Genomic DNA, 11,867 nt, shown 5'->3' with positions numbered 1-11,867 from the left:
AATATGAAAACAAGCAAGCTGCTGACATTGAACTGAGTGCTTTGAGTGACAGCTGTTTCCTAGCTAAGGCCTGGGTGTATGTGTTCCCTCCCCCACCCCCATTCAGTAGCATTCAGGCGCCAGTCCAGCAAGGGGCCATTTCCTGTGTCAGTTGTGCTCAAGCTTGTTCTAGCTGCCAAACCCTCATATGCTGGGGCTTTAAAAGACAAAAAGGGAATTGGGCAGTAGATAGTTGAGCCTGGGGAGAGTTCACAGCCTGGACAGCTGTTTTGAAAAACAGTCCCAGTGGTTTCCAAATGGTGTGAATGCTCTTTCAGTGCCCCTGTGCCATTGCAAGAATAACACCTTGTAAATTACATTTCAGAAATGACAATGGTTCCACTAGTTTCCATGGTTTCCTCTTCTCCAGAGGCCTTCTACCCTTGATTTGAAGGGCTGTGGGCCTTTCCTTTGGCCCATGTCATTGGAAAATTCAACAAAGTAAGTTTCTAAGAGTAGTGGGGCTGTAAAATTTTCTCTTTATAACAGAATTCCTAATTGCCATTACAATGTTTGTGAAACAATAGCAAGCAACTTTAAAAACAAAATAAGTATCAGCAGTGCATTTAGTAAGCAGAAGTAGAACTAAGAACCAAAACATAAAAGGAAGGAATACTTTGGTGGCCCATTGCTTAGTGTTTCCTGTACTCAAAGCTTCCGTTGGCTAAGGATGGAGCCACATATTTCAGATTTCCAAGGAGAACTTTTCAGACTCCCACCACCAATTGGTGGTGTGCAGTGGAGCTGAGCATTTTTGCTTCCTGTGGAACTCAAGTTGTGGTTTCAAACTCAAACTTAACCCAATTCCAGCGAGTATTCAAATGCCAGATGTCTTCCTACTTTTTTCACAGGCAAATGCTTATCTAAACTGAGAAGTGGTGTTTATCTTGAGCATTAATTGAAATTATCAACCACGAAACCAGAAGAGTGGCAAACTTGGGTCTAATACTAAAGAGAATTGCAAGTTAAAATATCTTCAAAACATGTCTTCATCCAATATCGCATATTTAAATCCACAATGTTCAACAAGAGAGACAGAGTACTATTAATTAGTCAGGTTCTCCAGGGACACATAACCAATAGAATGTGGAGAGAGGGAGAGCAAGATTTTAAGGAATTGGTTTATGCAATTGGGATGCTGGCAAGGCTGAAATCCGCAGGGCATGCATGTAGACTAGAATCCCAGGGGAGAGTGCATGTTGCCACCTTGAGTCTGAACGCAGTTTGGAGGCAGAACACCTTCCTCGGGGATCCTCAATCTTTTATCTTAAGACCTTCAGCTGATTGGGTGAGGCCCACCCACATTATGGCAGGTAATCTGGTTTACTCGAAGTCTAGCGATTAAAGGTGAGTCACATCTAAAAAATGCCTTATCAATAACATCGAGAGTAGTGTTTGACCAAAAACTGGCTACCATGGCCTAGCCAAGTTGACACATAAAATTATTCATTATGATCATGAATCAAATCAAGCCCAGATATTTGTATGAATCTCTTCTAAATATTCTTCCTCTGGATCGATTTCCTATGCCTGTACTACTTCTAACTAATACTAATCCTTTATCAGTAGGGCATGGATTTGAGGCTTTAAAAAATAGTGATGGGTCTGTCACCCACACAGACCTTTCAGGTGTGTTGACTAGGCTCAGGAATCTTCTTTGATTCTGTCAAACTGACAAAGTCAACAAATCTTATTAATGTATGCCTGTTAGCATTTTACTGACCATGTAGCTAGCTATACCTCTTCCAGGAAATACATGTATGTGTATGTATGTTATGGGCCCCTTTGAGAAGCTCATAAAAACCATGAGCTTTCTACCCAGAAAATATGCACAAACATACATATGACATTTATCATGCTATTTGGGTGTGCTCACAGATTCTGAAGCCCATCCACACGTGATCACCAGGTTCAGAAGCCTTTAAAAACATTTCCTGAGCATCTATACAGCAGACACTGGGTGCCAGGGTTGCAGAGACAAAGAGCCAAGGCCCCACCCTGAAAAGCTCACGGTCTTAATGGACCGGCAAGAACATGGTGCTTTCCCTATAAAGGCCAAACTATGAAGGTGAGGGGTTGAGGAACACTGACAGGACACCTAACTCCGACTGAGGAGACCAGAGATGGCCCCCCAAAGGAGGTGCTCGGACACAGTGGAACCCAGTGAGTCCTGACTGGTCTTTCCTGCACAGGAAACTGATGGGTAGGAAAGAGCATGGATTTTTAGAGAATAGCTCAGGATTGCGGAAGGATAAGATGGGAGATGGCAGGGCGAGAATGGATGAGGCAGAATGCAGGCAATGGCCTGGTGCAGAAGGACTGGATGTGCCTTAAACCAGGGGTCTGTACGTTCTTTCCTGCGAAGGGCCAGATAAATGTTTTTAGGCTTTTCTGGTCATCTGGTCACTGTGGCAACTTCTCAACTCCACCATTCCAGCGTAACAGCAGCCACAGATAACACGTGGTACGTCCAGACAATGGTATACTATTCAACACTAAAAAGAAATGAGCTATTTCTTTTTAGAGAGGTGTGATGTGTTCCAATAAAACTGTAGGCACACTGACATTTGAAATTGTTATAATTTTTAAATTCATAGACTTTATTTTTGGGGGAGCCGTTTTAATTCCACAGAGCAACTGAGCAGCAAGTACAGTTTCCAGACACCACCCCACCCCCATCCTCCACACAGGTTCCCTATTATTAAAATCTTGCATAGTGTGGTACATTTGCTACAGTTGATGAGCAATATTGATACATTATTATTAACTAATGTCCATAGTTTACATCAGAGTTCACTCTTGGTGCTGTACATTCTATGGTTTTTGACAAATGTATTATATAATGACAGGTATCTACTACTACTGTATCACATAGAATACTTTCATATGGAAGTTTCACTGCCTTAAAAATCCACCGTATTCTACCTATTTATCCCCTCCCTTCCTTCCACCAGGCTGCTAGCAAGCACTGATCTTTTTACTGTCTCCACAGTTTTGCCTTTTCCAGAATGTCATATAGTTGGAATCATACCCTCTGTAGCCTTTTCAGACTGGCTTCTTTCACTTGGTATTAATGCATTTGAGGTTTCTTCCATATCTTTTTGTGACCTAATAGCTCATTTCTTTTTAGTGTTGAATAATATACCATTGTCTGGAGGTACCACATTTGATTTACCCATTGACATATCAAGGGACATCTTGGTTACTTCAAAGTTTGGGCAATTATGAATAAAGCTGCCATATGTGAACCTAAGTTTTCAGCTCACTTGAGTAAATACCAAAGAGCACCACGGCTGAATCATATGCTAAACCTGCCAAACTGTCTTCCAAAGTGGCTGCATCATTTTGCACTCCCACCAGCAATGAATGAGAGTTCTAGTTGCTCCATATCCTCAGTAGCATTTGGTGTTGTCAGTGTTTTGGATTTTAGATATTCCATTAGGTGTGTAGTGGTATCTCATTGCTATTTTAATTTGCAATTCCTTAATAGCATATGATGTTGAGAATCTTTTTATAAGTTTATTTGCCTTCTGTATATTTGTTTTGGTGAGGTGTTTGTTCAGATCTTTTGCCCAGTTTTTCCATTGGGTTGTTTTCTTGTTGTTGAGTTTTAAGAGTTCTTTGTATATTTTAGATAAAGCCCCTATAATTTTCACACTGCGTTCTTTTTATTTTTTTCAACAATTTAAAATAGTAACAATTATTCTTGGCTTGTGGGCTGTACAAAAAGAGGTGGTGGGCCAAATTCAAACCACAGGCCATGGTTTGCCCACCCCTGACTTAGAAGTTGGGATTTTCTTTGAGAGCCATTGGGCTTTCATCGAGTGGTTGCATACAGGGAAGAGGTGTGGCCAGGTACACACTTTATCACTCTGTCTGTAATGAAGCAAGGACAGGAGTCGGGAGTACAAGGGAGCCTTTAGCAAGGATACTTGTTAGGAGTTTGTTGCAATGATCCAGGTGAGAGGTGTTGATGGCTTAAAAAAAAAAAATGCTCCAATGTTCATTGCAGCTTTGTTTACGGTGGCCAAGACATGAAAACAACCAAAATGTCCTTCGATAGATGAATGGATGAAGAAGTTGTGGTATATATACACAATGGAATACTATTCGGCAGTAAGAAAAGATGACATAGGAACATTTGTGACAACATGGATGGATCTTGAGAGTATGATGCTAAGCAAAATAAGTCAGACAGAAAAAGCAGAGAACCATATGATTTCACTGATATGTGGTATATAAACCAAAAACAACAAAAGAACAGACAAACAAATGAGAAACAAAAACTAATAGACACAGACAATAGTTTAGTGGTTACCAGAGGGTAAGGGGAGATGAGGGTAAGGGGGATCAAATATATGGTGATGGAAGGAGAACTGACTCTGGGTGGTGAACACACAATGGGATTTATAAATGATGTAATACAGAATTGTACACCTGAAATCTATGTAATTTCACTAACAATTGTCATTCCAATAAATTTTAAAAATTAATTAATTAATTAAAAAAAGAAGTTCTGATGCAGGTGAATAGAGCTGGGCAAATTCCAGAGATATTAAATAACAGGGGTGACAGAACCTAGGGATTGATACATTGATAAGGGGGACACAGAAGAGATGATACCTAGGACTCAGACAATGAATTAATACTGCTCCAATTCACTCATTCAGAGAACACAGGAGGGGCAGCGAGGGTGGATAAGGTGGTGTCAGGTTCAGTTTGGAATATTTGGAGTTTGGGACATCCATGAGGGGCTGTCAAGTTGCTTGCTGGTTGAAAGTTCAGGAGACAGCTAAGGGTTTTGAAATCATCCGCTTATTAATCACAAAGCCATAGTAATAAATGAAATCCCTCCTGACAAAGGGTGTTGAGAGAGAAGAAAGGGGAAGAAGTAGGTGGCATGAGAAGGGCCAAGAACGAGAAGATAAAGGGAAGACGTGGACCCAGAAGGAACATTTAGAAAGCAGGCAGCAAACCAGGAGAAAATGGGGGTTGCAAAAGCCAAGGGAAGCGAGTGTTTCGAGAAGGAGACAGATGCTGCAAAGAGATGGAGGGAGAAAAGAAGAGTCAGGGCAATTCACACCACAAGTGGGATCCTGGAAACCAAGATGTCACTTCTGATCTGCCATTAAGGGGGACATCTGCTCGGAGCTGTTTCTCCACATCTGCATGGACCCACCAGCAAAAGGCTAGAGAATAAATAATCACGAAGCTGTCGTTCTGCTTCATGTTCATTTGAAACTTGTATCAAAAGGCACAGGGAAAACACACGGAATGTCAAGTCCACATGGTTTTCACTAACTGCTTTTCTACTCCTATTGCGTGGTGCAAATCCTAAACAGTGAGCGTCCTTACCCAACCACTTCAGCAATACGATTTTGAGTGTTGTCCCCAATTGCCACATTCCCCAAGCCTGGTTCTCACACGTTCCTAGAGGTTCTGTGAATTGCCCGATATACAGTCAATACATCCCTTTTCTACTTAGGTCATCTAAGGTTTGTTTCTTTGCTTACATATAAAGGACTGATGTAAGTCCCTTCGGCGATTCTGGAAAATAACAGTTTAAAAGTTTCTAAGGTCCTGTTTAGATAATTAGGAACTGACCTATTCGTTAATGAGCAGTCTCCATGTCACCCAAGAAGGGAAGTCCATGAGAGGGCAACCATGATCAGGACGACAGTGACAGCCCAGTCTGGCACACTTTGACCATCCCTGACCCATGCACACCTGAAGGGGGCAGCCCAGAGCAGCATGTTCTGATCACTGGCCGTCTCGTTTTGTGCAGAGGACCAACAAAAAAAATTCTCCTCTGTAATGTGAAGAAAAGTGTAGAAAAATTTCCAACACCTACACTGAGAAACCCTGTATGCCTTTTCCACTTTGAAAGAAACAGTCTATAGGGAATGGTCTTATTGATGGTGATTGGTGAGCCTTCCTGAGCACCTCTTTGGCTGGTTCTTCTGGACTGAAACCTGGCTTGCTGCCCCAGCCCAGTCTGCTCCTAGATTTGCATGCCAGCACGGAGTTCGGTGCCCCATTTCTGAATGTTTTCTCACCCCTGGTCGCTGAGTTGGTCTTATCTACTTATTTCTCCCTCCTTTTTCCCTGTCCTGCTTCCATGACACGCCTGCCCTCTGAACTGAGTTTGGCATTCTGGGTTTTCAGCTAGCCTCCTGCCTGTGACCCCACGTTCTCACAGAACCTTCTTATCTTCGAATCCCCCATCCTTTTTTTTCAAATTCCCTGTCCCAGCATTCTCCTGCTCTTCCCCTTTTTCCTACCACCCATCAGTTCTTCAGCCATAGTCAGGTATATAAGGTGTTAGCATTTTGTGCAAAGCGCAAATTCCAGAAGTACCCCCATAATTTAAGACGGATTCTGAGGAAGGCTGCTGGGTCTTGTTGGTTTCCAGCTAAAGTGGCGCCACCAAGTGGCAATAGTATAAACAGTTTAGTATTCACTCTGGCTTTGAAATGATGTGGCTGCAACTTGGTCATCTTATTTCAGATTCGCATCATTCTAACACATATATTTTTTGTCTCCAGTGTGCCTTGAGTTGACCAGGGCAGTCATCCATTCATTCAATAACAGTTTAATGTGAACCTAGTCTACCAGGAACTGCGACAGTTCCTACAAGGGTGAGCCACACATACTCCCTGGTCTCTAGGAGGAGGGAGGCAGAAAAATATACAAGGGGGAGGGAGGGTGGAGAGTAATCAGGGATGGCTTCCCAGAAGAGGTGACATCTCAGCTGAGATAAGAATGAGGCAGTTGGTGAAGAGTTGGTGGAGAGGAACACTTTCCAGACAGAGGAAACTTGGGCGAAACACCCAGAGTTAAGAAGGAACAGGCTGGAGGGTATTTGGGAAACTGCAAGAAATTCAGGACACATGGAAGGAACCAGAAACTTTGTGAGGGGAACTGGCAAAAGATTAATCTGAAGAGTTCATAACAATCAGGCTAACACACACGTGGGGTGCTTACTTTGTGCCAGAAACCGTTCTCATGTTTTACATATGTACATTAACTCACCTGATCCTCACCAGAACCTTCTACAGTAGGTACTAATACTATTCCCATTTTACAGATGAGGAGCCAGAGGCATAGAGAAGTTTAATAACCTGCCCAAGCTATATAGCTAGGAAGAGCTAGATCTGGGGTGTGAACCAGGACCTTGAGCCAAGCTAATGAACTTGGGCTTTTATCTGAGAACAAGTGAAACTCTTCAAGGAGGGGTACGACGCTTTAGAAAGATTATAGCATGTCAGCGTGTTCTCTTATGCCAAGAACAAGATTGAAACCAAGGACGTTTGGGAGTTAACACTCAGAGAAGATGCCAACAGACATCAGAGCCAGTCCAAGAAGCAAGGGGCAGCAGCATGGGATGAAATTAGGGTCAATTGCTAGGTTTCCAAGAACTGAGAGGGGAGCTGCCAGGATTCCAGCCAAGGCTGCAGGAGAAAGGTGTCTAGAGGTGCATCTGCCTGGCTCAGGGCTATTTCTTCAAGGCAGAAAGAGCCACCAGCCTGCTTAGTCTCCCTGCGCAACGCCTGACACCGACTTATCTTTTCAGACTGACCTCTTTTCAGACTTATCGTCTTGAAATCACCCTAGATCCTCACCCAGCTTGAACCTATTTTGTTATTTATACCCAGACACATTCACAAAAGAACTGAAGGAGCACAACAATAAATAAGCATATGATAAAATTAGATTAAAATGTGACGAATAAATATTAAGATCAGAGAAAACATAAATAAGAGCAGAAATCAAGCTTGGATGGTGGGGATGTGGAGACTGGAGAACATTGAAACACAAAAGATCAAGCCGTAGGGTTCTCCTACTGATGCTACAGTCCAGCTCAAGTTTGGCGCTGTTTCCAGGCAAAGCGAAAAGGAGAGACAAGGTCGTTTACATAGTTGCTATTGATAGAAAAGAGGAAGCGCACGCCATCTGTCAAGAAAATTTTGTGGCCTTTGGCTAGTGAGGTTCTCACACGGGTTTTCACACCAGACCGCTCTCCAATGCCTCAACACGCCCTCCACTTTTCCGTCACTTTTGTCTAGGACAGTGTGTCCTCCACGCGTACAAGCACATCGCTATCCATCAAAATCCCGCCCAAATATCACAGCCCAGCTTAAGTAGTTTGGCACCCATGAAAATGTCTCTTTTCTCCCTGGTTAGACGTTCTTCCCTCATTTATTTCCTGGCCTTGTTTTCACTTCTTTCACAGCAGTCATCACATTCTTTTCTATGTTGTCATTCAATGTGTATATATCTTATCTGACCGAGGCGGGATAGCCTCGTGGTCGGGGTGACAGCCCGGGAGGCAGCCTACCTGGTTTCCACTTTTGCCACTCGCTACGCTGCGTGACCTTAGGCGAGTCACTTAATCACTCTAAGCTTCAGTTTTCTCATCTGTAAAATGGGCATCATTATAAGAGCATCATCCTTGCTCTCTCAGCACACGGTTCCTGGCACTTGGTGAAATCATATCACTGTCAGCACCTTCAGAATCATCATCTCTTCTCCGAGCACGGAGCTGGCCCATGCAGTCACCACCAGTCACATAATGAACGCAGGGGCCCCTCCGAGGTTTGGCTCTTTAAATTGAAATTGATTATAATTACATAAAGTGGAAGTCAGCCCTCAGTGGCACTAGCCTCACTTCAAGTGCCCCATGTGGTAGTGGGGGACATGTCGGACAGCGCAGGTAGAGAGCATTTCCATTACCATGAAAGTTCTACTGGACATGGCAAGTCTAGAGCAAGGATCAGCAGTTTTTTTCTGTACAGGGCTAAAGCGTAATTATTGCAGACCTTGCAGCCATGTGGACTCTATTGCAACTATGCAACTCCACCAGTGTAGCAGGAGAGCAGCTCTAGACTCTGCCGAAATGAATGGACATGGCTGTGTTCCAATAAAACTTTGCTTATGGACACTTAAAGCTGAATCTCCTGTGATTTTCACACGTCACAAAATATGATGCTTTTGAGTTTTTCCCAACCACTTAAAAACATAAAAATCATTCCTAGCTCGTGAGCTGTACAAAAACAGTTGGTGGCCCATGGTTTGCCGACCCCAGCTCTAGAGGAAAAGCTCCTTCTGGACAAATCTCCCATTTTATTCATAGCTCTACATCCTGGAATACCTATGATTAAGTGCCTACTACGCAACAGACTTCTGTTGTATGTTGGATGTCGTGCATAATTCACAGCCTCTGTATTGTAAGAGCTCACAGACTATACTTAGCAGAATAATGGCTCCCCAAAATATCCCCATCCTACTCCCCAGAACCTGTGAGCTGTTATATTTCATGGCAGAGAGGAATTAAGTTTGCTGATCAGATGACCTTGGGATGAGGAGATGATCCTGGATTACTGGGGTGGTCCCAATGTAATCACAAGGGTCCTTAAATGTGGAAGAGGGAGGCAGAAGAGCCAGTGTCAGAGTGATGCCATGTGAGAAAGACTTGAGCAGCCACGGCCGGCTTTAAAGATGAAAGGCAGCCACAAGTCAAGGGACGTAGGAAGCTTCTACACAATGTAAAAACCAAGACAGCAAAGGCTTCTGGAACTTCCAGAAAGGAATGCAGCCCTGCCAACACCTGGGTTTTAGCCTAGCAAGGCCCATTTCGGACCTCCAGAACTCCACACAATAAATTTGTGTTCTTTTCAGGCACTATGGCAATTTGTTACAGCAGCAAGAGGAAACAAATACACAGTTATCTATTGCCACCTAACACATTAACCCAACACTTAAAGCAACAGTCATTGTATCTCATGGTTTTGTGGATCAGGAGCTTCGGCAGAACTCCACCGGGTGATTCTTTTGCACCACATGGCATTGACTGAGGTCCCTGCATGGTAGATAACTGACAGATGGGCTGGTCTAAAGGTAAAGGATTCCAACGGCTTCCCTCACATGTCTTCTGCCGTGATGGGGAGGACTGAAAGACTGGACCTCTCTGGGGCTGTTGACCGGAGCACTAAAGGTTTGGAAGTCCCAGGATGCCCGACTACTTCCATGATGGCCCAGAGCTCCCAGCGAGTGTCCTCGGGGACCCAGAAAGCTGCATAGCTTTTCATGATCTAACCTGGAAGTCCCAGAACATCATTTCTGCCACATTCTCTTGGTCAAACAAACGACTTCGGCCAGCCCAGATCCAAAGGACAGGACGCTGAACCTGATCTCTCATTGGAAAGAGGGTCAAAGCTCCTTGGCCATCTTTAATCTGCTACAACGAGGACGAGGGAGACAGAAAAGGGCTTTTTTTTTTTTTTTTTTGACTGTGTAGGGTTGTTTTCAACTTTTTAATATGGAAAAATACCAAAAAGAAAATTAAAATCACCCACAATCCCACCACTCAGAAACACTGTAAAAATTTTCCTTTCAATACTTTTGATGCTCCCTCTTTTCAGACTCGCTGTGTATTTTTGTCCCTTTCCACTGATGGGCTTTAAATAGGAAATAGACATTATTAAATTTGCATGTTGAAACATTGCTTTGGCATCAGTGTGGAGACTTGTTTAGCAGGGAGACCAGTTGGACAGCTATTGCTATAATGGAGGCGGGGGCCCCTCCATTTGGCTGAAGAAGAACAGGGAGTTGGGAGGAAGCTTCAGCTATTTCAAGAGCTCCCCTCAACCCCACTTAGTTTTTTTGATATGGACAGTTTAACTTTTAAACATATTATACAAAGTGTTTTGCAAATACAACTTTAAGGCAAGCCCAATCCAGAAACAGGCTGGAAAAAGAGCCATCTGAAAGTTTATTTCTCACTTACACATACTATGTACCCATCAGGTGACCTGAAGTTTTGTTCTACATTGTCTTCACACCAGACCTCCAGTTCAAAAGTAACATCTTTTTAGCACATTGTGGGAGAAGGAAAGAAATGTTGGAGATGTCTCTTCAACATGTCAGTTCCTCTCTCATTTCAGTGGTCAAAGCAGATCACAGGCCAACAAGGTTATATATGGGCAAAGAAGACCGGCAGTGGCCTACAAGCCCCTAAGATCTGGCCGCCGCCACCTCTGATCTCAGGGCTCTGCTCTCCCGCTCACACATTCCTCCAGCCACACGGCTCTCCTGCTGTTCAAGCAAGCCCTGGGCCACATCCGCTCAAGGCGGCTGTTCCCCCCACCTGAAACCTCCCCAGACAGCCTCAGGGTCTGCTGCCTCCCCTCTGTCAGGTCTGAGCTTAGCTGCCACCTGACTGTCTTATTTCAAATTGTAACCTTCTGCCCACCTCCATAGTACCTACCATGTTCCCACTTACGCCACATTTATCACCATCAGCATATATTTATTTTACTAGTTTGTTTATTTTCTCTCTCTCTCTCACACACACACACAAATGTAAATTTCATGAGTACAAGGTTTTTGTTTTGTTCACTGTTGTGCCTCCAATACGTACAATAGTGCCTGGTGTATAAAAAGTGTCAGTGATGAATGAGGGAATACTAGAAAGATTACTAGCCATAAAATGTTGACTTAGACTACAACTACACAGCATGGTGTCAGCCTAAATAAATATGGAATAACTAACTTGGTAGCCTGCATTTGGAAACTCCAGAATGTACAAGCGTACCTGGAGGTACAGTTTATTTCCCAGCAGTTGAATTATAGGTAGTTCGAGTTGTCTATGTTTTTCTGATTTTTATTAATAAAACAGTATTTTGAGCTCTCACTACGTGCCTGGCACATATAGCATGTGCAGAACGTCTTAGGAAACCCACACAACATCAGCTCTGGGGGGTAACTACCATTACCACTCGGGGGTGACTGAGGTGTGTTAGATGAGTGATTTCTGCCAGGTAACCCAG

This window comes from Rhinolophus ferrumequinum, chromosome 21, assembly GCF_004115265.2.
Source record: "Rhinolophus ferrumequinum isolate MPI-CBG mRhiFer1 chromosome 21, mRhiFer1_v1.p, whole genome shotgun sequence".
NCBI classification, from domain to species: domain Eukaryota; kingdom Metazoa; phylum Chordata; class Mammalia; order Chiroptera; family Rhinolophidae; genus Rhinolophus; species Rhinolophus ferrumequinum.
The sequence above is the reverse complement of the archived record's forward strand: the minus strand, read 5'-3'. Positions refer to the sequence as shown.